Source organism: Nicotiana attenuata, unplaced genomic scaffold (genome assembly GCF_001879085.1).
Source record: "Nicotiana attenuata strain UT unplaced genomic scaffold, NIATTr2, whole genome shotgun sequence".
Classification (NCBI taxonomy): domain Eukaryota; kingdom Viridiplantae; phylum Streptophyta; class Magnoliopsida; order Solanales; family Solanaceae; genus Nicotiana; species Nicotiana attenuata.
The window spans coordinates 301,051-325,940 of NW_017671081.1; the positions used below are offsets into that span (position 1 = coordinate 301,051).

The following is a 24,890-nucleotide window of genomic DNA, read 5'->3' on the forward strand; positions in this document are numbered from 1 at the left end:
AGTTGATTGGGATGTCCTTGAGCTGGAAAAGGTACCATGACTATTAGAACATCTTGATCTTTGTTGCAATTTTGGCTATGGTTTGCTAGAGAAGCAATATTGCTAGCCATTGCAAGATTTTTATAACAATCTATTGTTGTTTCAGTATGGCTTTTCAATAGGATGTATGCTAGCTCTTATATATATATATGTGCTAATCAGTGAACAATTTGCAAAAATAGGAACTGAATTGTGACACATTTATTGCATGAGCATACATGTACAAAGAAAACCTTTTCTTTTCTGATAGCTGTGGAAACAAACTCTTGCAGAAATGCAAGGTAACTCTGCGTACAATAGACCATTGTGGTTCGACTCTTCTCCGAATCCCGTGCATAGCGGGAGCTTAGTGCACCGAGCTATCCTTTTTTTTTTTTTCTACGAAAACGGTATGGATATTTATCATTATATTGCTGACAACAAGGTTGTAACATGTATCAACATGGCTATGCAAGTGCAATTATATGGGATGAGCTCCCTCCTCAGACTTTTCTACCCCAACTTACTCTGGTACTTGTATAGTACATTAGTACTCCTATGAAATTTATGTGGCATGACTTGATTGGTCACGAAGTTTAAGCAAGAAATAAAAAAATTTGAAACTTTTGATCTTAAACTTTGCAAAATATTTGTGTAATCGCAAGACTTTTGAAACTTATGTTATTTGTTATTAAAAATGATATAATATTTGTGTGATTATAAAAGTTTGTGATAGGCGAAAAATGAGAAGTAATATTTAGATTATTTGCAATTAGAAAACTATCATTCTTTTATAAACGAGCTATTAAGAAAATATTACCACATAAACTGAAACGAAGGAAATATTATGATGAAGCTTATATCCATGAACCTGTTACATCGACCTTGAATTCATTAAATTGGCTCTCCCATTTTTCCTAGTTCTAATCTAAGTTGCTCGGACACGAGTGCGGATCTAGTGGTAGGATCCTTCGAGATGTAAATTCTAAGATTCGGGGATTCTGATCCTAGTACGGATACGAATGTGGGGATCCGGCTAAAAATAATTCATAAAAATAAAATATAAACAAGAAATTTTGTGAAATACTTACGTATAGCTTGTAAATTGTGGATTTCTTTTTTATTCTCAAGTTGTAAATAAGTAAATGATTGATTTCCTAGATAAGGTATGCTATTTTCTTCAAATTTATCCTATTTTTGGTTATGATTTCGGGAGTCATATTGTATGTCGTCCCAAATTTTTTCGCCCGCCGTAGTCAAAGTACCCAAAATTGTTTGACCAAATCTGATATAGATCCTATACCCATACTCATACTAGTAGCGTGTCGATACAAATACGTTGCCTAAATTGCCGCGTTGGAGCAACTTAGGTTCTAATTGGACTAACTCAACCTATGGAAATGCTTAGAAGAGCTATATTAGCTAGTACATAGTAATAAGAGCTATAATTGCATTGTAAGTACCTTTTGTCAAAAACAACAAATAAAACCTGACATATTGTCCTGGTTTGGCAAAAGCCAAAAAAGTAAAGTAACTACAAAGGCAAATTACATTTGAGTATCAAAAACTCATTGCTACAGACTAAAACTTAGTCAACCTCTTCCATCTTGCTGCCCTCAAGCATTAAATTATCAAAGAAAAAATGACATTGTATAAACGCTTTTAAAATAATAGCTAAAATATATATATATATATATATATATATATATATATATATATATATATATATATATATATATATATATACACACACAAAATTATATAAATTTTATACACTTTTTCGAATACCAAATGTAATTAGTTTCTAGAGCGGGATAAAAGTAAAAAAAAAAACATTAAGTAATTCTCCAGCGGTGGTATGTAAAATTAGTATCTCATAAATGTTGAGCCTAGTGGTGGCAAAATAGATAAGAGAAACACTTGTTCATTCATATTATCCACTAAAAATGGGTTGGATAATAAACTTTTTAAAAACGGGTCAAATACGGATAAGAACCATATTATCCACTTAGAAAATGGATAACAAATGAGTTTAACTTTTACATTTGTAAAGACTCAAATTGGGAGTTCCTCAAGCTTGGGAGACTAGAAATTATCCTAAAAGTGATCATATTCAAAAAGTCATGGATAATATGGTTACCCGTATTATCTGCCAATTAACTTATTTCATATCCGTATTAAATATGGATCGGGTTGGATAATTTATCCATTTTATATTACCTGTTTTCAATCCATCCATATTCGACCCGGCTTGCCCGTTTGCCACCCCTAGTTGAGCCCAAGTTTCATTTATCTTGACTCGTGTCAGGAGTTATAAAGGTCTGGCAGATTTGGGATTTAAACTCTGATAGATTTAAGTTAACTTTAAGGATTTTTACCTATGAATTAATTAATCAATTGCACTTTTGAAATGGTGGGCCCAAAATTTAGTAGGCGTTTGGACATGAATATTATAATTATTGAAAAAAAGTAGTATTTGGAATTAAGTAGAAAATTTGTATTTGAAAATCGAAATTATGTTTGGACATGCATTTCAATTGAAAAAATATAGAGGGGGAAAAAAGTTTTTCCGAAAATTTTGAAGAACCGGCCAAAACTACTTTTTGGTTTTCGAAATACTTATTTTCGAAAAAATTTCAAAAACTTACAAAATTTCATGGACAAAGACGTTTTTGAAAAAAAAAACAAAAAAAGGAATTTTTTTTTTAATGGACAAACGGGTATATAGTATGAGTCTGCCCATGCAACTAAATTACAAATAATGAGAAATTACAGGGACTCTTTAAAACAAAAAAAATTGCTGAACTGCTAGATGAGATTTTTTTCACCATACTCAGCCTAATGTTAACATTTTCCGATTGAAATGTCCATAATTGGATGAAAATGTCAAGTTTTATAGTAACTTATTTTTCATGCCTTATGACACCTGAGATTTCTGAGAAGTAATGTATCGACATCACATCTGATTGTTGTTGTTTTTATTTTCATAATTTTCATAGCTAACCTTGAAGATTATTTTCTATCTTCTGGGACTTTGATTTTTTTCTCCACCTTGGGGCGCAAGTTCGAACCTCGCATTTTGCAATTTTTTCGGAAACAACCTCTATACTCCTCAGAGTAGGGGTAAAGTCTGCGTACACTCTACCCTTCCCAGACCCCACTAGTGGGATTTCACTTGGTCGTTGTTGTTGTTGGAACAAATTATTTGTAAAAAAATCTGTCAACTAATTAGCTTCCCGCTATACATAAAAAAATTCAACACTTTTGTAGCCACTAATTCTTATTTTGTTTGTGTGTCTTCTCATTAACTTTATTGTCCTAATTTTGTTCTGAAATTTTCATAAATTTAACTGATGTGGTACTTGAAATTCAATAGGGTTTGAAGTATTATTGAGCTAAAATCAGAAGGGGAAGTGTGTGATTAGTAGTTGATGTAAATCAATTGAGTATCAAAATTGTATGGGTTATTGTTTGTTTGAGTTGAAATTTAATTCTTCCCTATAGTGATTGAGCTGAATTCGTTTTTGAGTTTTTCCAATTCGAAGCTGAGATTAACGGGTATGAGGCTTATTTTAGCCAAAGTAGGCAGAAATTTTTATATTCGAATAGTAAAATAGAGGGTAAATATAAACAAAAGTTGAAAAATAAAGGGGTAAAGATGATTTTCACTTTTAATAAGTGACAAGATTATTTGTATTTGTATAAGTGAATTTGCTACTTTTTAAACAAGAACCATTCGTTAGAGTTTCGAATGCAATTTTTGATCACTATTGTTGCCGATCACTATTTGATCACGCCCAACTCTAGCCCTAAAAAGGATAAGCGGTCGCTGCAAATATAATCCGGTTTACAAATCCGAAGTCGAATCCCACAGAGAATTAAGGCTTAGCTATAGTTGTTCAATATCGCTAAGAAACACAAGTCCAAACAATTTTCTAATTATAAAGATTATAATATTTATTTTTATCTGATTAACTAACAAATCTAGAAAACCGTAAAACTATCAATTAAAAAGGATAAGGATAGGAGTCGAGATTAAGGAGGTCAAGAGCTATGATTTCCCCAATTGTCGGAATCCTTCCCGCTACGTTTTCTATAAATTCGCCTAAGTATTCTCTACCGATCATGAGCGCTCTGACTGTCATAACTCTCTCCCGAGTAATTACCACAATTTACTAGACGCACTCTCCCGAGTTACGCTAGCTGGCTTTGTTTATTACAGCTCACTTTAGATTACACCCAAGGCTTCGTTATCCCTAATCCCGCCTTTAAACCCGCAGTTATAGATCCCTCTTATACTTTGGGAGTGATGTTGTTCAACAACTACCTAAATATGCACTCTCTCCCGAGTTATGCACACTAAATAGGCACAGCTAATTAAGGATCCTATCAATTAACTACAACAAACACGTAGTTGAACAAATAGAGAAAATACTACGGCTCAATTATATAAAAATAACAAGAATTTATCCTACAAAAGGTTCCATCAAAACCCTAGATAACAAATTAGCTATTCATAATAGCATGTAAAACTACAATACTAAAAGTCATAACCAACAATGAAAAATAGGAAGAGGAAGGAAAAACTCGTAGAAGAATTCTCCGCCTTGCTCCCAATGTGTTCTTGCCTCCTTAGGTCGAATCTATGTCTCAAATCTGTCCTACCTCTCAAAATAGCGTTTTTACATGTATTTGTACCAAGTAGGGTCGGGCCCAGACGAAAAAAACCTTTTCTACGCGAACTAGGACTTCGTTCTGTAAAAGTTGAACAGCCGCGCCGCAGGCTGCGCCGCACCACGCGGCGCGTTAGTGCATTTTAGCTGCAGCTTCATATTTTCAAGTCAGGCACCATTTTACACTGCTGCGCCGCGCCTTGCGGCGCCCCATGCGGCGCAGCAGTGCAATTTTCTCAGAGTAAACTTGTTTTGTCCTCTTTTAACATCCAGACTTGGTACACGACCCCCGAACACGATCCCGGCTTAATTCCTTGGGCTTTTACTCAGACTTCAAAGCTCCTAATCACTTGAATTCATTCCATAATATCTACATAGCTCGGAATCACTCCTACAAGGCATAAACACACATATTTAGTGCAAAACACTAGCGATTAAAGCTCAAACTCAATTAAAGTGCAGTAAATTAGAGTGTAACAAGCGACTAAAATACGTAATTATAGCCTATCATCAACACCCCACACTTAAACCATTGCTCGTCCTCGAGCAATCAAACTTCACTTTATATAGACACGACCTTTTTAAACAACTCTCCTAATTCATTATGCCAAGAATATTTAAAATAGATTAAGCACAAAAGCGTAACATCTTAACCTCAAGATTTGACTCACAAGTACCACGCATTATCACTCGCCCACTTTCTCTAACATAAAGGTCAATGACATTACCTTTCCTTCATGAATCAAGTGCCCTCACACAACCAATGAGAGTAGTCCCACACAATAAAATTTAAGAACATTTAGGAACACAAGATAGAAAGAATTCACTCACTCTCAAAAATAACATTCATATGCCACAAAAGATGCACCATAAGCTTAGTGTACTACTCCACTAATCGAGCTCATTCAATCTAGGATCAATTAGGACTTTATTTGGTTGTAATGTAGGCTACGGGACGGGCATGATACATTTAGATATAGAGTGACTACACCTCCCTAAGCACTTTAATACATATACTTTAACATTCAAACCCCATACTTATGTCAAACCAAACTCCACCTTCACATCAATGTATATTACCCATACTTCTTTAAGCACAATTACAGCAAGAGTCACCACTTATTAAAGAAATACTTTTTTTTTTTCACAGCAATACAACTATATTTTTTTTTCCAATTCAAGTGGCTCTTACTTTTTCAAAACAGTGCACATTTCTCCTGATTTCATTAGTTTCACTCAAAAGCCAAACCAACCACCCCACACTTTAACTTTTATATAAATCATCACAATTCAAGTGCTTACGAGAGGTTAAAAGATTCAAATAGATAGTCCATTCAAACAATTGGGTAAGACTTGTAATGTGGTTGCCAAAGAAACAGGATTACAGGCTCAAAGGGGTTAACTACGATACATAACAATTAGGCGGGTAAAATATACATATCTGGCTCAACAAGGAAATGCCTATATCACTTCCTAGACTGAATAAAACTACTATTTCGCTTTGCAAACACACGGGAAAAGTTCTAGGCATCAAATGCAATGCACAGAATATCACCTAAACCTCACACACACGGCACATAACTCACTCAGGATTGGATTCATCAAGACACTCTAGTCAAAGCAGTTAAGCAAAGTTAAAATCATACAATTTAAGGTACTTCTACAAGAGTCAAAAACTGAGCCTAAGCGTCACAACCAAAGTACTCACTGTTCTCAAGGTATAACCAAGTCAAGAGATATTGCTTTAAGTCAAAGCACAACAGAATGGCTCTTATTCCTTAAAAAAAACTAACTACACCTGGTTCAAATAAAACCCTTGGAAAAGAACCGTGGCCCAAAGAAAAATCAAGGGGGAGTTACTACACTACCTAAAACAAAACAAAAAATCCTTTTGGTATTTTCTTTAGACTTACCTCCCTCAAGAAAACTGTCTAGAAGATCCGTCATCAGGAAAAGTCCAATCTTTTAAAAAAAATTATTTAATTAAACGAACATAGCTAAAGTAGCATGAAAAGTCACCCAGACAATCTCCTCACCCCACACTTAAAATTGTGCATTGTCCCCAATGCACACCCATACATACAAGAGGGTAAAAGAAATTCCCTGGTAGGCCAAAGGCCGAAGCACTAGCAGTTCATGGGTTACTCAGACTTCTCCCAAGCTTGGTCCTTCGTGCGGGTACCTCACACTTAGTTCCAACCATTTGGTTTGCTGATGCATCCTTCCAATACCTTTGCTTTCCATGCTCCTAGAAAATAAAAAAATTGATACTACAAAAATAACACAATTAAAAAAATAAAAAAATAAATAAAAGAAAGCAATAAAGCTGGGTTGCCTCCCAACAAGCGCTTGATTTAACGTCGTGGCACGACGTGAATCACTTTCTGCCTCCACTTTGAACTTATGAATCGGTCCCCAAGTTTTGATTCTGCTCTATGATCATGCTCCCGGGGTGGTGGAACGAATCTGACTGGCCCAATAAAATAATGTAGTATTCTGCACTTCTTGGCCTTTATATGAGGTGTGTAATCCCGACTTCCTGGCAAGAAGAATTCCAGAATGTAGGCACTTTGTTCCTCATTCCTTGACTCCTCAAGTGGCTCGGACGACTCTATTTCCATATCATCATCTAAACACAATGTGGAAAAATGCTTGGAGTGAGGACCAATGCGCTCAACTACATGAACATTGGGACTGTCCACATTCTCAACACTAATGACAATAGAGTCAACTAAATATGTATCCTCAATATCCTTGGTTGACTCTAGTATCTCTTCTACAACATCGACATCCTCAAAATCTAGTGCGATTGATTGTTGGTGTTCTACTCTAGCCTCCTCCTCTAGCTCATCCTCGTATTTTTTTAAATCCTCCAGTAAAATGGCAATTTCTACATCCAATTCATGCTCATATTGGCTACTATCCACAATGTCAACTTGTTGCGCTTTACAAGGTTCAATTAATTTATTCGCTTGAGCCTCCAAGTTGTGAATAGTTGCCCCTTGCCTTTGTACCCGCAGTTGTATCTCATCATATTGTTCCGTAAGGCACTTTAGCATATCCTCGATCTCTTTCAGGTCCTCATACTAGGGTTCTTTGTTCCTATTAACTTCACACGAAAAAGAAGAACCATTAAAGTAAGGGGTTGGGGGAAGATAAGAACTATAAGCACAACCATGAAAGTGACCATCTTGAGCACCACACATATCACACACATTCCACACATAAGATTGAGTTGGTGCACATAAACTCGCTCTCGGGAATATTTTGATAATTTTGCCCTGGGTGGTTTCCTTCACAATATGCATAAGGAGGATTAAAAGTAGAAATTCCAACATCAAAATTCTCATAATTCCATGGTGTATGTTTTCTCAAATAAACAAATAAAAACTAAAATAAAAAATAAAAAAAAATCAAATAATAAAATAAAGTTCAAACTTGAAACCTAGCAATATGTACACCTTACAACTATACATTAGTTCTCCGGCAACGGCGCCAAAAAAATTTGATCACGCCCAACTCTAGTCCTAAAAAGGATAAGTGGTCGCTGCAAATATAATCCGGTTTACAGTCCGGAGTCGAATCCACAGAGAATTAGGCTTAGCTATAGTTGTTCAATATCGCTAAGAAACACAAGTCCAAACAATTTTCTAATTATAAAGATTATAATATTTATTTTATCTAATTAACTAACAAATCTAGAAAATCGTAAAACTATCAATTAATAAGGATAAGGATTGGAGTCGAGATTAAGGAGGTCTAGAGTTATGATTTCCTCAATTGTCGGAATCCTTCCCGCTACGTTTTCTATAAATTCGCCTAAGTATTCTCTACCGATCATGAGCGCTCTGACTGTCATAACTCTCTCCCGAGTAATTACCATAATTTACTAGACGCACTCTCCCGAGTTACGCTAGCTGGCTTTGTTTATTACAGCTCACTTTAGATTGCACCCAAGGCTTCGTTATCCCTAATCCCGCCTTTAAACCCGCAGTTATAGATCCCTCTTATACTTTGGGAGTGATGTTGTTCAACAACTACCTAAATATGCACTCTCTCCCGAGTTATGCACACTAAATAGGCACAGCTAATTGAGGATCCTATCAATTAACTACAACAAACACGTAGTTGAACAAATAGAGAAAATACTACGGCTCAATTATATAAAAATAACAAGAATTTATCCTACAAAAGGTTCCATCAAAACCCTAGATAACAAATTAGCTATTCATAATAGCATGTAAAACTACAATACTAAAAGTCATAACCAACAATGAAAAATAGGAAGAGGAAGGAAAAACTCGTAGAAGAATTCTCCGCCTTGCTCTCAATGTGTTCTTGCCTCCTTAGGTCGAATCTATGTCTCAAATCTATCCTACCTCTCAAAATAGCGTTTTTACATGTATTTATACCAAGTAGGGTCGGGCCCAGACGAAAAAAACCTTTTCTGCGCGAACTAGGACTTCGCTCTGTAAAAGTTGAACAGCCGCGCCGCAGGTTGCGCCGCACCACGCGGCGCGTTGGTGCATTTTAGCTGCAGCTTCATATTTTCAAGTCAGGCACCATTTTACACTGCTGCGCCGCGCCGCGCCTTGCGGCGCCCTATGCGGCGCAGCAGTGCAATTTTCTCAGAGTAAACTTGTTTCGTCCTCTTTTAACATCCAGACTTGGTACACGACCCCCGAACACGATACCGGCTTAATTCCTTGGGCTTTTACTTAGACTTCAAAGCTCCAAATCACTTGAATTCATTCCATTATCTACATAGCTCGGAATTACTCCTACAAGGCATAAAATACATATTTAGTGCAAAACACTAGCGATTAAAGCTCAAACTCAATTAAAGTGCAGTAAATTAGAGTGTAAAAAACGACTAAAATACGTAATTATAGCTTATCATCACTATTATATACAAATAAGTTTTAAATGAGTATCCCTCTATATTAGAAATTGAACAAGAAATATCAGTTATTTCCTTATCCCTTTATACTTGTCCCCCCCCCCCCCCCCTCTCTCTTCGTCTCTCTATTCTCCTTCTCTATTTGTTTTATTGTTGTATAGAGTTCTAATGGAATTCATCAAAGGATTTCAATCGTTTTAATAGCATGTTGCACAATTGATGTTCGAATTAAAATTGTCAATCAATAAATTTTGAAGATGTTTGATTCTGCACCATTGACAACCATTAAAAAGGTTCAAAGCTTTGAATTCGAATTTGGGTTTTCAAAAATTATTATTTGTTTGGATTGGGTGTTGTTGCAGACAACTGAGAATATTTGTTGGAGTTTATATCTCAATTTTAAGGGTGTTTGGTGAAGATTAAACTTAATTTTGACTGAATTTCATATTGAAACTCGAAGAAGAACACAAATTACTAAGTCTTGATTTGACCAGAATCCAAAGCGAGATTGGGCTACAGTGATTTGCCATTGATACTTAGCAGCCACGGATTTCCAACTCAAGTCCCAACCTTCGAGTTTTAGTTCAATCCTACTTTGTGCCAAATAGCCGCTCATCCAACTACTTAAACCTAAATAGTTGATGGATTTATATATACATATAAAAAATCTTGTATAATATATGTATAATCGGTTATAAACGATATATAATATACGTATAGCGATTAGAAAAAATAAAGGGCTTTTAACACATATGGCCAGTCAGCCGAAAATAATGGTATATGCTAGCCAAATATATATAAAAAAAGATATGCACTAATTATGACGAAAATATGTATATTATACATTAATATATATAAATACTGTCGGCTACTATTATTTGGTGGGGGCTATGCAATGTAAAGTTTCCAAAAGTAACTGTGATCTGATTGGCTATTTACGTAAAGGTCCCTTATTTAATTCTAGGCTGGGTTTAGCTTTGACCCATTTCCAAAGAAAATTGAGTTAACCATTTCTGAGTTAGGCCCAAGTTATTCATTCGGCATGCAAACATAAATTGGAGATCTAAATTCTATATCAAACTAGTATCCGTACCCGCGCGTTGCGCAGAGAATATAAATATAAGAACTTTTTATAAGAAAATATATGTTGGGAAAGACGGTAGATAAAAAAGAATATGGAAATGCTATTATTTTTTGGAACATATAAATGTAATGGATATTCGTATAATAAAGTAATAAGGAAACACAATGAAGAAACATACAACTATTTCCTGAAGTCCAATAATGTTCTTTATAGCCTCATAATTAACAATTATATTCTTCCATGGCGCGTGTGTTATGGATTGTCCCTCGTAATTATGTTTTTTCAAAACCTTCACCTATTAAAAAATCTTAAAGAAGTTAGGTCCAAGCAAAGCATTAAAACGAAATAAGATGAACTCACTCTATAAACATGTTATGACTAAAAAGGGCATAGCCCAAGTTGCAAAAACTTACTGTTATGTTGAAAAACGTAAATAGTAGCTCCAGACCATCGAGCAACATTTACAATAGAGTTGTCGCTTAGGAGAATCATTGATAATCAAACCTCCCTGTAAATGACCAAATTAAAACGAAAAATATAATCACAAATAAAACATAAGAATAAATTTTATAAACTTATTGTATCTTTCCTATCAAAATAAAAAGTATGGCTGCATTTGTTACATAATGCATTGCCGTAATGATAGCAGATGGATTGCCAAAAAAATTAGTGGTCCGCCTTGATATGAATCTCATTTTAGAATCTAATTTTAGACACCTTGATACTTTAGTGATCCGCCTGTACACTATGCAAGTTCATGGAATGTAAGAGTTAATAAGAAAAAAATTAATTGTTCCTAAACTGTTGAAAATAATATGGATATAATATATAAACAACATTATAGTAGTTCTTGCAGCACCAATCACCAGAAAAGCCAAAGTAAATTTACCTCCATAGTTCTTTAATTATATTATAAAAAACAACGTGAGAAATTATAGTGAAGAACAATTGACAGAATATTCAATAAGAATACTTTAAATAAAAGATCCATGCTCACTTTAGTCCTCTTGTTATTGTAATTGGATACATGCTCCACCATATCAAACCAATCATCAGGGACTATATTTGAGAGCAAGTGTCATTATAAAAATATTAATTTTTTAAAGATGGTTACTGAATGCAATAGAACCAAGAGCTTCAGCTGAGGATAACATGAACTAATTTCAGCTCAAGACTGACAAAATAATTGAGTTTGCTTGCATTTAGGACTATTAATCCATAACAATAGACAACCAAGCCAAAAATTGTGAAATATGCTATGCAAGTGTAAATTAACTAATCAGCTAATGCAATGTAATGGTGCTTCCATTACATGCTTTAAGTTCATTAGAATGAAAGAATACTAAGGTTTAGAGCCAAAGAAATGAAGCACAGTAGTCTGACTTTATTGACCAGTAAAACCTCTGATTCAGTGAAGATCAAACAATACACCAATGAGAATGTAGCAGACCATCAATAAGAAGACAAATTGTATTGTAGAGGTAATAGCTTAATAGTCTATATTGTTTTTTTTTTTTTTTTTTTTTTTTTTTTTGTTGTAACACATAAAAGAGGTAACAATAAGAAGCAAAAATTGGCACCCTACATTAACTATGTATTAATCAAACAAATAGAAGGAAGAGAGTCATACCCGACCCGGCTACTTGTGCACCTAACCAAGTATTTATGCAAGTAGGAAAGACTTCTCAGCCCCAACAGTCCACGATACAGCTGCAAGCTCTCATTTTTTAATCCCAAAAGTTTATATTTTTCAATGCTTTTTCAGTATTATTTTCATCATCCCAGCAAAAAGCTCAATCTTTCACATGCATAGCAATTGTACCCCACAACTTTTCAGTCTTTCCACAGCTTTATTCACTAAATCCTTACTCATCATAGATCCATTAAATTATGGTTGAATTTGATCCACAAGTTCATCCCACAAAGTTGCCGAAATCATGTTCTTCATGTATGTTTCATGGTAATAGTTCAATTTTATTAAATACAAAAAGTCATATACCAAAATATAGGAAGTTATATTTTTAATGTTTAGTTTCTATTACAAAGTTTAGTTGCATAGACTTCTGGTTGTGTTTATAATCTACAGAATAGTTTCCCTGTGAATACAATTCTTGGCTCAAAACTTTGGTCCAGGCAGAACAAAAGAGCTAACTCTAGCTGAATGACTTGCGTAGTTAAAAGTAATATCGTGAATATCAGAAAGATCGGTTCCTATGTACATATTGTCCCTTCCACATGCAGATATGCAGATTATTATTACTGGAAGTAACAAACAAATCTGGCAAAAGAAAATTGAAGATACTATTTTGATATTCTAAAGAGAGGAGGACGAAGAAAACTGCAGCAACAAATGGTAAGTTAAAGCAAATTCATTATATTGGAGGGCATAAGAAGCTTCATTTCAAACATACATGCCTCAGTGACATATTATCAAAGAAAGATGTACAATCATGCGTTAGAGATACATAAAGTTAATGTTTAAGTAATTCTACATCAACCATAAGAATCACTAAATTTCGCGCCAAGGTATAAACTCCATACCTTCGAAGAAAAAGAGAGCAAGGTAACAGCATAACTGTTTAAATTAAATGAGCAGAGCATCTGGCGAAATAAGGTTTGTGAATGAAAAAGACGTCGCGAATTGAAATTAGTATTTCAATTATCTTTTAGAAAAAGAAGAGACAAAACATCTAGATATATTATAATGAGGATATGATATCATAAGTACACAGACAAGGTAGATATCCAATCACCTTTGAAAGCTTACGATGAACATCATCTCCAGTACTAGTGCCAAATTTGAAGCAGTGGCTTAAGCAGTCCAGCAGTTGATTTGGAGCAGCAGTCTGAATCTCAGATTCCAACAACATAGCATGTGCTACAAATTCAGCATACTACTGCTCCCCAGCTTGAAATATAAAGGTGTGATGCATCTCCAGGAGCTCCTTTTTGGCTTCAGCAATTGCAAGTTGAACCTCTAGATTATAGAAGTTAGTCAAATGCTGATATTTTATTACCTTCAAGACCAATAAAGTTATATCATGGATATGCACCTTATGAATTGGGACTAATGCACAATAACTTAATGTCATTATGTTCTGTTGCAGCTCTTTCCATATCACCTTACGGAGTATGTTTTCGTGTCATGAGGGTTAGTTCAGAATTACTTCAGAGAAACGGAAGTTTAAAAATATGAGAAAGTTGAATATGTTACCTTCGAATCCTGTAAAGCCAATTCAATTGAATACGGTATTTCCGGTTTAAAGTGATCCGGCATTATCCACATTCGAACAACCCTAACTTTGAGATTCCATTGCATCGAGTTGCCTGAAATTTGTTTGATATCATGAAGTTGTGTAACCATATTTGCAAAGCAATTGTAATCAGACTGGTATATTGAGCAGATAAAATATGAAGTTAAAAAGCCTTTGAAAATATAAAGCGCATAAATTAATCAGTTATGGAGGTATAGATAAAATATGGATTTTTGGTTGGAAGCCCACGTTTGGGAGCACGATCAGTCGTGGGATAAAATCCGTCTGTTTTCCTCCTTTTTTTGGGCAGTTGTTAAAGAAAAACGGCCAACTTCAAACATGGCCGGATATTTTTTTAAAAACTGTTTCCTCCTTTTTTTTTGTTAAATTTTATTTATAAAAATATAATTACAAATATGAGAGGGTAGTTGTTGAGTAAAAAACGACCAACTAAGAAAGTGGGAGGATTTATTTTTATAACAGCCAACCAAAAAAAGGGGAAGGAATTCTATCTTTAATAGGCAAGTCTAATAATCTAATATCTAATATAATAATAATATAATAATAATAATAATGAGATTAACTGCAAAAACACAATCGTGGGAGGATTGGAAGTTTTTGAAATTTGATAAATTTAACTTTATTTTCCTGATTTTTAGTTTGAATTTGAAACTCCAACCATCTTAGAGAGTTGTCCTAATTTTTGACATGTGTTAGTTTTGCCTTTGTTATTCTATATAGATAGATGTTTACACAAATAGCCAACCGGATTCACTCTTTATTTTTTTTAGATGGTATACATAGATTATATATGATCATACACATATTATATATGAATTATATATCTACTTGCTATTTTTAGTTTAAACAATTACGTGAACAACTATTTAGGTTACTTATCTAAAAGGATCAGACTAACACAAAATATTTTCCACTGAATAAACCTTAAAATTGATTATCTTGTGATCATATATTTCATTTTGTGGGACAAGTTTTCCTTAAGGCCCGACTCCCTAACTCTGTCCATGTATTGAAAAAGACCCAATTTCACACAAAAAAGGCACCAAAGAATATTCTTATAGTATTCAGGTATAAACCAATTCCATGATTCGAATAATTAACAAAACCCTTATTTACATAGCGGCATATACGTTTATACCATGTCTAAACAGAGGTTTGATCCAAGATTTAAGTTCTAGCCGTTAAGGTTCTTAGAATTGCACTCCATATATTTTTATAGTTATGAGTTCATATTTACTACTCCCTCGGTTTCAATTTACTAGTAGTCGTACCCGCGCGATGCGCGGTCAATAATAATAAAAATATAAATTAAATTAAATTATGATCAGTCTTGTTTGATCCTATTAGATCGTATTGTTTTAATAAAATTCATTTGTCATCTTGTTTGTCAATACGATATACTCAATAATGAAATCTCCATTAAATCAAGTACTTATATAGTCAGTGAATAACTTTTTTATTCTGTATTTTTCTTTATTATATTAGCAAATATTTAGTATTCGCTTTCTTTTTATAATATATGAGAAGATATATAATTTATTACTGTTGAAATATTTTTTATTTTAAATTTTATTCTGTTGTTCTTAATAATATTATTTAAATTTTAATAAATAAAATATAAGTTAAACTAACGGGACTTATACAGGCAGTGTGTCACGACCCGGATTTTCCACCATCGGGATCGTGATGGCGCCTACTCGTGGTAGCTAGACTTATTTACCTTTCATTAATAAATAAATCGGTTAACAATCTATAGCATCAACAAGTAATATGGAATTTAATAATAATAATAGCGGAAGTCTAATTTATAAGTCTGAATCAAAACGCGGAATAGTCAATAATAGCCTCTACCCAAGATTTGGTGTCACATTACTCACGAACTGCTACGAATTTACTAAATACAAAGGGCTGAAAGAAACATATAAGTTGTCTGTCTCGAAAACAATGAGGCAACAGTCTAAAGAGAATATAAGGAAGAGACGCCGGGCCTGCGGACGCCTGCAAGGCTACCTCAGTCTCGTGTAAATGAAATCATGCTCCCGTACTACTGCTGCTGCTGCTCCTCAAAACCTGGACCTGTGCAAAAATGCACAGAAGTGTAGCATCAGCACAACCGACCCCATGTGCTGGTAAGTGACTAGCCTAACCCCGGCGAAGTAGTGACGAGGCTAGACCGGACACCACATGAACCTGTGCAGCTATAAATATACAACGGAATCGAAATACCAGCAAGTAACAATGTGGGAGGGGAAACATGCTATGGGGAGATAACAATATTAACAGTAATCCAAAGTAACCAACTAAAGCAGCTTAGAATTACAGTGAGCAAGAACCAATACTCAAAATAAACACATGGTATCAGTAACTGTTGCGGCGTGCAACCCGGTCCACAATTTACCATTGTTGCGCCGTGCAACCCGATCCACAAATACCACTGTTGCAGCGTGCAACCCGATCCACAAATACCACCGTTGCGGCGTGCAACCCGACCCACATCATTTATCATGTATCATTGTTGCGGCGCGCAACCCGATCCTCACATATTATTGTTGCGGCCCGATCCACATCATTTAACAGTCTGACTCCCCAAACAACAGTCACGGTTAAGAGGCATAAAAAAAATAAGCAAATATTTGACAAAAATCCCGGCAAGGGAAAGAAACCAACAAGTTCAACCAAACGTCCCGGCAAGGGAATAATCAACAACGCTTTCTCCTTCTTACTTTTCTTATCTTATAATCCACTCTACCATCTTGAGCCAACGCTCCACAGATTCAAGTCATTTCATATACTTTCAATATTCGTATCACAGTTCGAGCCAATGCTCCTAGGAATCAAAGTATCATATCACCATTCACATGTTATTCACAATATATGGAAATACTCCAATAAACATGAAATTCACGATAAGTTCATGATAATCACATTATAAGGACTCACGGTCATGCTAGACACCAATGTATAGATACTCGTCACCATGCCTATACATCGTACTCGATCACATAGCAGTTAGCAACAAGACTCAACTCCTATTCCCTCAAGCTAGGGTTAAACCAAACACTTACCTCAAAGCCTTGAAATCTACTTAATCCTCAACTATCGCTTTACCTCGCGGTTCCACCTCCAATTCGCTCGAATCTAATCACAAATATATGAATCAATTGGAATGCATAAAAATAATTTTTCCAAGTTTTTCCCAAAAATTCCAAAAACGCCCCCGGGCCCACGTGGCCAAAACTCGAGGTTCGAACCAAAATCCGGTTTCCCATTCCCCCCACGAGTTCAAATATATAATTTATTTTGAAATCGGACCTCAAATCGAGGTCCAGCTCCCCAATTTATGGAAAACCTAGGTTCTACCCAAAAACCCAATTTCACCCATGAAAATCCTTGATTTTAAGTGGAAAACATGTTAAATGATGTTAAAGATTAAAAGAATTGAGTAAAAATTGATTTACAAATGATTTGGAATGAAGATTGTTCTTGCAAAATCGCCTATGGTGTTTAGGTTTTGAAAGAATGAAGAAAAGAGGGTTGAAATTCGTCTAAGTATAAAATTTGCTGGGCCTCGGATATGGGAATTACGAGCCTTGGTTCGCATTTGCGAACATGACAGGGCTGGGAATTGCGATCCTTGGTTCGCATTTGCGAACACTGGGCCTACAGGCGGGGTTTCGCATTTGCGAAAGAGGCATCGCATTTGCGAACCTCCCCCCCTTCGCATTTGCGAGCCTACCCATCGCATTTGCGACAGTGCCCCATTTTCTCCAGACTTCGCAATTGCGAAGCAGTGCTCGCATTTGCGAGCTCGCAATTGCGAGTCTTCCCTTCGCATTTGCGAAAATTGCAGAAGCCAGCATACCAGATTTTTAAAACATGAGAAATGCAATCCGATGCCTATCCAAAACTCACCCGAGCCCTCGGGGCTCCAAACCAAACATGCACACAACCTCAAAAACATCCTACGGACTTACTCGCGCGATCACATCGCCAAAATAACATCATATACATAGAATCAAGCCTCAAAACTCATGATTTTTCATTATAACTTCATCAACTTCAAACTTTAGATATTTAGGTCCGAAACACGTCAAATGACGTCTGATTTCGACCAAACATCACAGAAAGTGCTTAACACATAATTAAGACTTGTACCGGGCGTCGGAACCAAAATACGATCCAGATACCATAGTCCTTTAATCAATTTTCATTTCCATTTTCCTTAATAATTTCAGAAAAACAATTTCACAGAAAAATTCTTTCCTCGGGCTCTAGACCTCGGAATTCGATTCCGGGCACATGCCCGAGCCCCATATTTTTCTACGGACCTTCCGGGACCGTCCAATCTCGGGTCCGGGTCAGTTTACCAAAAATGTTGACCATAGTCAACTTTAATCATATTAATATCAAAATTCTTCGAATTTTTCATGGAATCCACATATTTCAACATAAAAGCTTTCCGGCTACGCGCCCGGACTGCGCACGCAAATCGAGGCAAGTAAAAAAATGAGGTTTTAAGGCCTCGAAAGCACGAAATGGATGAGGAAATAGGTGATGACCCTTTGGGTCATCACATCCTCCACCTCTAAAACAACCGTTCGTCCTCGAACGAACAAAAGAAAGAAGTGCCTGAGTCGGGGAACAGATGCGGATAACGACTCCGCATATCGGACTCGGACTCCCAGGTCGAGGCCTCAGGGGGCTGACCTCTCCACTGAACACGAACAGAGGGAAAACTCCTAGATCTCAACTGTCGGACCTGCCGGTCTAGGATAGCTACCGGCTCCTCCTCATAAGATAAATTTTTGTCCAACTGGACAGTGCTGAAGTCTAATACATGGGTAGGATCGTCGTGATACCTCCGAAGCATAGACACATGAAAAACTGGGTGCACGGCTGATAAGCTAGGTGGCAATGCAAGTCTATAAGCCACCTCTCCCACTCGATCAAGAATCTCAAATGGACCAATGTACCTAGGGCTAAGCTTGCCCTTCTTTCCGAACCTCATCACGCCCTTCATAGGCGACACCCGGAGTAATACCCGCTCACCAACCATAAAAGCTACATCTCGGACCTTACAGTCTGTATAACTCTTCTGCCTAGAATGAGCTGAACGAAGCCTCTCCTGAATGATCTTGACCTTATCTAAGGCCTCCTAAACTAAGTCTGTACCCAATAACCGAGCCTCTCCCAGCTCAAACCATCCGACTGGAGACCGACATCGCCTACCATACAACGCCTCATATGGGGCCATCTGAATGCTGGACTGGTAGCCGTTATTGTAGGCGAACTCTGCTAAAGGCAAAAACTGGTCCCACGAGTCTCCAAAATCAATGACACAAGCTCGGAGCATATCCTCCAAAATCTGTATAGTCCGCTCGGACTAACCGTCCGTCTGAGGATGGAATGCTGTGCTCAACTGAACCTGGGTGCCCAACTCTTGCTGAACTGCTCTCCAGAAGCGCGAGGTAAACTGCGTACCCCGGTCCGAAATGATGGATACCGGCACACCATGAAGGCGGACAATCTCCCGAATATAAATCTCAGCTAACCTCTCGGATGAATAGGAGACTGCCACTGGAATGAAATGCGCTGACTTGGTCGGCCTATCAACAATGACCCAAATGGCATCAAACTTCTTCCGAGCCAACGGAAGTCCAGTAACGAAATCCATGGTAATCCTCTCCCACTTCCACTCGGGGAGCTCAATCCTCTGAAACAACCCACCGGGCCTCTGATGCTCATACTTGACCTGCTGACAGTTAAACACCGAGCCACATACACAACAATATCCTTCTTCATCCTACGCCGCCAATAATGCTGCCGCAAGTCCAGATACATCTTCGCAGCGCCCGGGTGAATAGAATACCGAGAACTATGGGCCTCCGCTAAGATCAATTCTCGAATCCCATCAACATTGGGCACACAAACTCGCCCCTGCAATCTCAAAACACCATCATCATCTAAGGTCACCTTCGTGGCACCTCCACGCTGCACCATGTCTCTCAGGACACACAAATGGGGATCATCAAACTGCCGGTCACGGATACGCTCCAATAAAGAAGAACGAGCGACCGTGCAAGCTAACACTCTGCTAGGCTCAGAAATATCTAATCTCACAAATCGATTGGCCAAAGCCTGAACATCTAAAGCAAGCGGTCTCTGGCTGACCGGATATAAGCAAGACTACCTATGCTGGCTGACTTTCTACCCAATGCATCGGCCACCATATTGGCCTTCCCCGGGTGATATAAAATGGTGACATCATAATCTTTCAATAACTCCAACCACCTCCTCTGCCTCAAATTCAACTCCTTTTGCTTGAACAAGTACTGAAGACTCTTGTGATCAATGAACACCTCACAGACCACGCCATATAAATAGTGCCTCCAAATCTTCAAGGCGTGAACTATGGCTGCCAACTCCAAATCATGCACTAGATAGTTCTTCTCATGAATCTTCAACTGCCTCGAAGCATAGGTAATGACCTTGCCATCCTGCATCAACACTGCTCCAAGCCCAACACGGGAAGCATCACAATAAACAGTATAGGACCCTAAACCTGTGGGCAGAACCAACACCGGTGCCGCAGTCAGAGCTGTCTCGAGCTTCTAAAAGCTCGCCTCACACTCATCCGACCATCTGAACTGGGCACCCTTCTGGGTCAATCTGGTCATCGGGGCTGCAATAGATGAAAATCCCTCCACGAACCGTCTGTAGTAGCCTGCCAACCCCAAGAAACTCTGAATCTCTGTAGCTGATGCTGGTCTAGGCCAATTCTTGACTGCCTCTATCTTCTTTGGGTCCACATGAATACCCTCAGCTGATACAACGTGACCCAGGAATGCAACTGAACTCAGCTAGAACTCACACTTGGAGAACTTGGCATATAACTGACTATCCCTCAGAGTCTGAAGAACCACTCTAAGGTGCTGCTCGTGCTCCTCCTGGCTGCGGGAGTACACCAAAATATCATCAATAAAGACTATCACGAACATGTCCAAATATGGCCTGAACACTCGGTTCATCAACTCCATAAATGCTGCTGGGGCATTGGTCAATCCAAATGACATAACCAGGAACTCGTAATGCCCATACCGAGTGCGGAAGGCTGTCTTAGGGACATCGGATGCCCTAATCCTCAACTGATGGTAGCCAGATCCCAAGTCAATCTTGGAGAATACCCTGGCACCCTGAAGTTGGTCGAACAAATCATTAATACTCGGCAGTGGGTACTTATTCTTGACCGTCACTTTGTTCAATTGCCGGTAATCAATACACATCCGCATCGAACCATCCTTCTTCTTCATAAATGACACCGGCGCACCCCAAGGAGAAACACTAGGCCTGATAAAACCCTTCTCTAGTAAATCCTGCAACTGGTCCTTTAACTCATTTAACTCTGGCGGCGCCATGCGATACGGCGGAATAGAAATGGGCTGCGTGCTCGGAGCCAGATCAATACAAAAGTCAATATCCCTGTCGGGCGACATACTCGGCAGGTCTGAAGGAAACACCTCGGGGAACTCTCAAATAACAGGAACAGAGTCAATAGAAGGAACCTCTGCGCTGGAGCCACGGACATAAGCCAGATAAGCCAAACACCCCTTCTCGACCATGCGTCGAGCCTTAACACATGAAATAACTCTGCGAGTGGCATGACCTGAGGTCTCTCTCCACTCTAGTCGGGGCAATTAAGACAAGGTCACGGTCTTAGCGTGACAATCTAAGATGGCATGATACGGGGACAACCAATCCATCCACAATATGACGTCGAATTCCACCATATCTAAAGGCAGTAAATCAACACGGGTCTCAAAACCGCCAATAACCACTATACGTGAACAATGGTCGTAGTCCACCACAATAAAATCACTCACCGGCGTAGACATATAAACAAGGCACTCGAAGAATCACTGGGCATGACCCGATACGGTGCAAACTAGGACTGAAGCTTCTCTACCACAAGCCAGAACAGTACCTGCACCTCCACCTCTGATACCTTTACCTCCACTTCTCGCATCTCTACCTCCACCTCTAATACCTTTACCTCCACCTCTCGCATCTCTACATCCACTTCTAATACCTTTATCTCCACGAAGCCTCCGAAGACGTAGCTGATCTATCACTGGTCTGTGTTGCTGCTCAGCTAAAGAAGCGGTACATGACCTCGCCATTCGCGAAAGAACGGAGTAGAAATTCAGTCAGCATTTGAGAAACCAATCGCATGACAAGAAAGAACAAATGAGAGGTTTTCCTAACTCAATAGACTCTGGGGAACAAGTACAGACGTCTCCGTACCTACCCCTCGGACTCTACTAAGTTTGTCCGTGAGTTGTGAGACCTATGTAACCTAGTGCTCTGATACCAACTTGTCACGACCCGGATTTCCCACCATCGGGATCGTGATGGAGCCTACTCGTGGTAGCTAGGCAAGCCAACTTATTTACCTTTCATTAATAAATAAATCGGTTAACAATCCATAGCATCAATAAGAAACATGGAATTTAATAATAATAATAATAGCGGAAGTCTAATTTATAAGTCTGAATCAAAACGCGGAATAGTCAACAATAGCCTCTACCCAAGATTTGGTGTCACATTAATCACGAACCACTAAGAATAAACTAAATACAAAGGTCTGAAAGAAATATAACAGCTGTCTGTCTCAAAAACAATGAGGCAACAGTCAAAAGGAAAACATAAGGAAGAGACGCCGGGCCTGTGGACGCCTGCAAGGCTACCTCAGTCTCGTGAATAGGAAAGTCTGCTCCCGAACTACTACTGCTGCTGCTCCTTAAAACCTGGACCTGTGCAAAAATGCAAAGAAGTGTAGCATCAGCACAACCGACCCCATGTGCTGGTAAGTGTCTAGCCTAACCCCGGCGAAGTAGTGACGAGGCTAGACCGGACACCACATAAACCTGTGCAGTCATAAATATACAGCGGAAATCGAATACAAGGCAATTAACAAAATGGGAGGGGAAACATGCTAAGGGGAGATACAATATTAACAACAATCCAGAGTAACAACTAAAAACAGCGTAGGTTCACAAAGAATAAAGAATCAATACTCAAATATAAACACATAGCCTCAATAACTGTTGCGGCGTGAAACCCGCTCCATAATTACTATTGTTGCGGCGTGCAACCCGCTCCACAATTACTATTGTTGCGGCGTGCAACCCGCTCCACAATTACTATTGTTGCGGCGTGCAACCCGCTCCACAAATACCACTGTTGCGGCGTGCAACCCGACCCATATCATTTATCATGTATCATTGTTGCGGCGCGCAACCTGATCCTCATATTTTATTGTTGCGGCGTGCAACCCGATCCTCAATATCATTGTTGCGGCGCGCAACCCGATCCTCAATATCATTGTTGCGGTCCGACTCCTGAAACAACATTCACAATTAAGGGGCATAAAAATAAGCAAATATTTGACAAACATCCCGGCAAGGGAAAGAATCCAACAAGTTCAACCAAACGTCCCTGCAAGGGAATAATCAACAACGCTTTCTCTTTCTTACTTTTCTTATCTCACGATATCACTGGAGCCCAAGCTCCAAGAGATTTCTTATCTCATATTCTGTTACAAACTACAATATACGACTTCCCGGTAAGGGAACAAAACATCCTCTCAAATATTCCGGCAAGGGGATTACTATAACCACATTAGTTCCAACATCTAACCACCACAGCTATACCCAACCTATTACCACACTTAACCATCTCAGCTATATCTAACCGATTACCTCACCTAACCACCCCATTGATAGCTAGCCTATTACGTTACTTAACCATCTCAGCTATAACTATATTCATCCCACGACATAAGGAAACATTAACCTAAGCGACCCTAGTATCCGCCAAGAACACAATACAGAGGAATCACAATAAACAGTATAGCCCGTCAAGGGGGCAACATAATGATCTCTCCTCTTCACAACTCGAGTAGATGCTCTAGAGGTTCAATTATCACTTGTACTGTCACAATTCGTTCTACAACTGGAGCCGACGCTCCTCAATGAAACAAGTCATTTCATATACTTTCAATATTCGTATCACAATTCGAGCCTATGCTCCCAGGAAATCAAATGATTATATTACCGTTCACATGTTATTCACAACATATAGAAATACTCCAATAAACATGGAATTATCAGTTCATGATAATCACATTATAAGGACTCAGGGTCATGCTAGACACCAATGTATAGATACTCGTCACCATGCCTATACATCGTACTCGATCACATAGCAATTAGCAACAAGACTCAACTCCTATTACCTTAAGCTAGGGTTAAACCAAACACTTACCTCAAAGCCTTGAAATCCACTTAATCCTCAACTATCGCTTTACCTCATGATTCCACCTCCAATACAGTGATATCTAGGCATAATTGATTCAAAATATCAATAAAGACTCAATTGCAACTTCTCATAGCCTAGATATGAATTTTCTAGCATTATTCCAAAAATACCAAAATTAGACACCGGGCCCACATGGTCCAAACTCTAGGCTCGGACCAAAACCCGATCACCCATAACCCCACGAGTGCAAATATATAATTTGTTTTAAGATTCGACCCCAAATTGAGGTTGAATCACCCAAAATTCTCAAAACCCTAACTCTACCCAAAACCCATAATTTCTACCTTGATTTCATGTTTTTAGGGCTAGGAATTCACTAATTAATGAAGGAAATTGAAGGAAGCAAGTTGAACAATGCTTACCCAAGAAGTTTTGATGAAAGGGAGCTTCAATGGACGCCTAAGTGCTTGGAGAAGAAAGGGTTTCGTGTGATTTCATGAAAAATCCCGTGCTACTGTTCTGTTTTTAACTTAAAAATTCGCTGGGCAAAATTGCCCTACGCGATCGCGGAACGTAAGGGAGTAGCGATCGCGAACGGTACGACCGTGACTGGTCGACTCGTG

At 38.0% G+C, this 24,890-nt stretch overlaps 1 long non-coding RNA gene across 1 annotated transcript; it reads right to left on the minus strand.

Annotated features, from left to right (window-relative positions):
- Positions 1–10,822: 10,822 nt before the first annotated feature.
- LOC109205775 lies at positions 10,823–13,721 on the minus strand. Its single transcript, XR_002064725.1, has 3 exons — positions 13,429–13,721; positions 11,089–11,183; positions 10,823–10,970 (listed from the first exon to the last, which is right to left on the minus strand). It is a non-coding gene; the product is annotated as an uncharacterized LOC109205775 (long non-coding RNA).
- Positions 13,722–24,890: the final 11,169 nt, after the last annotated feature.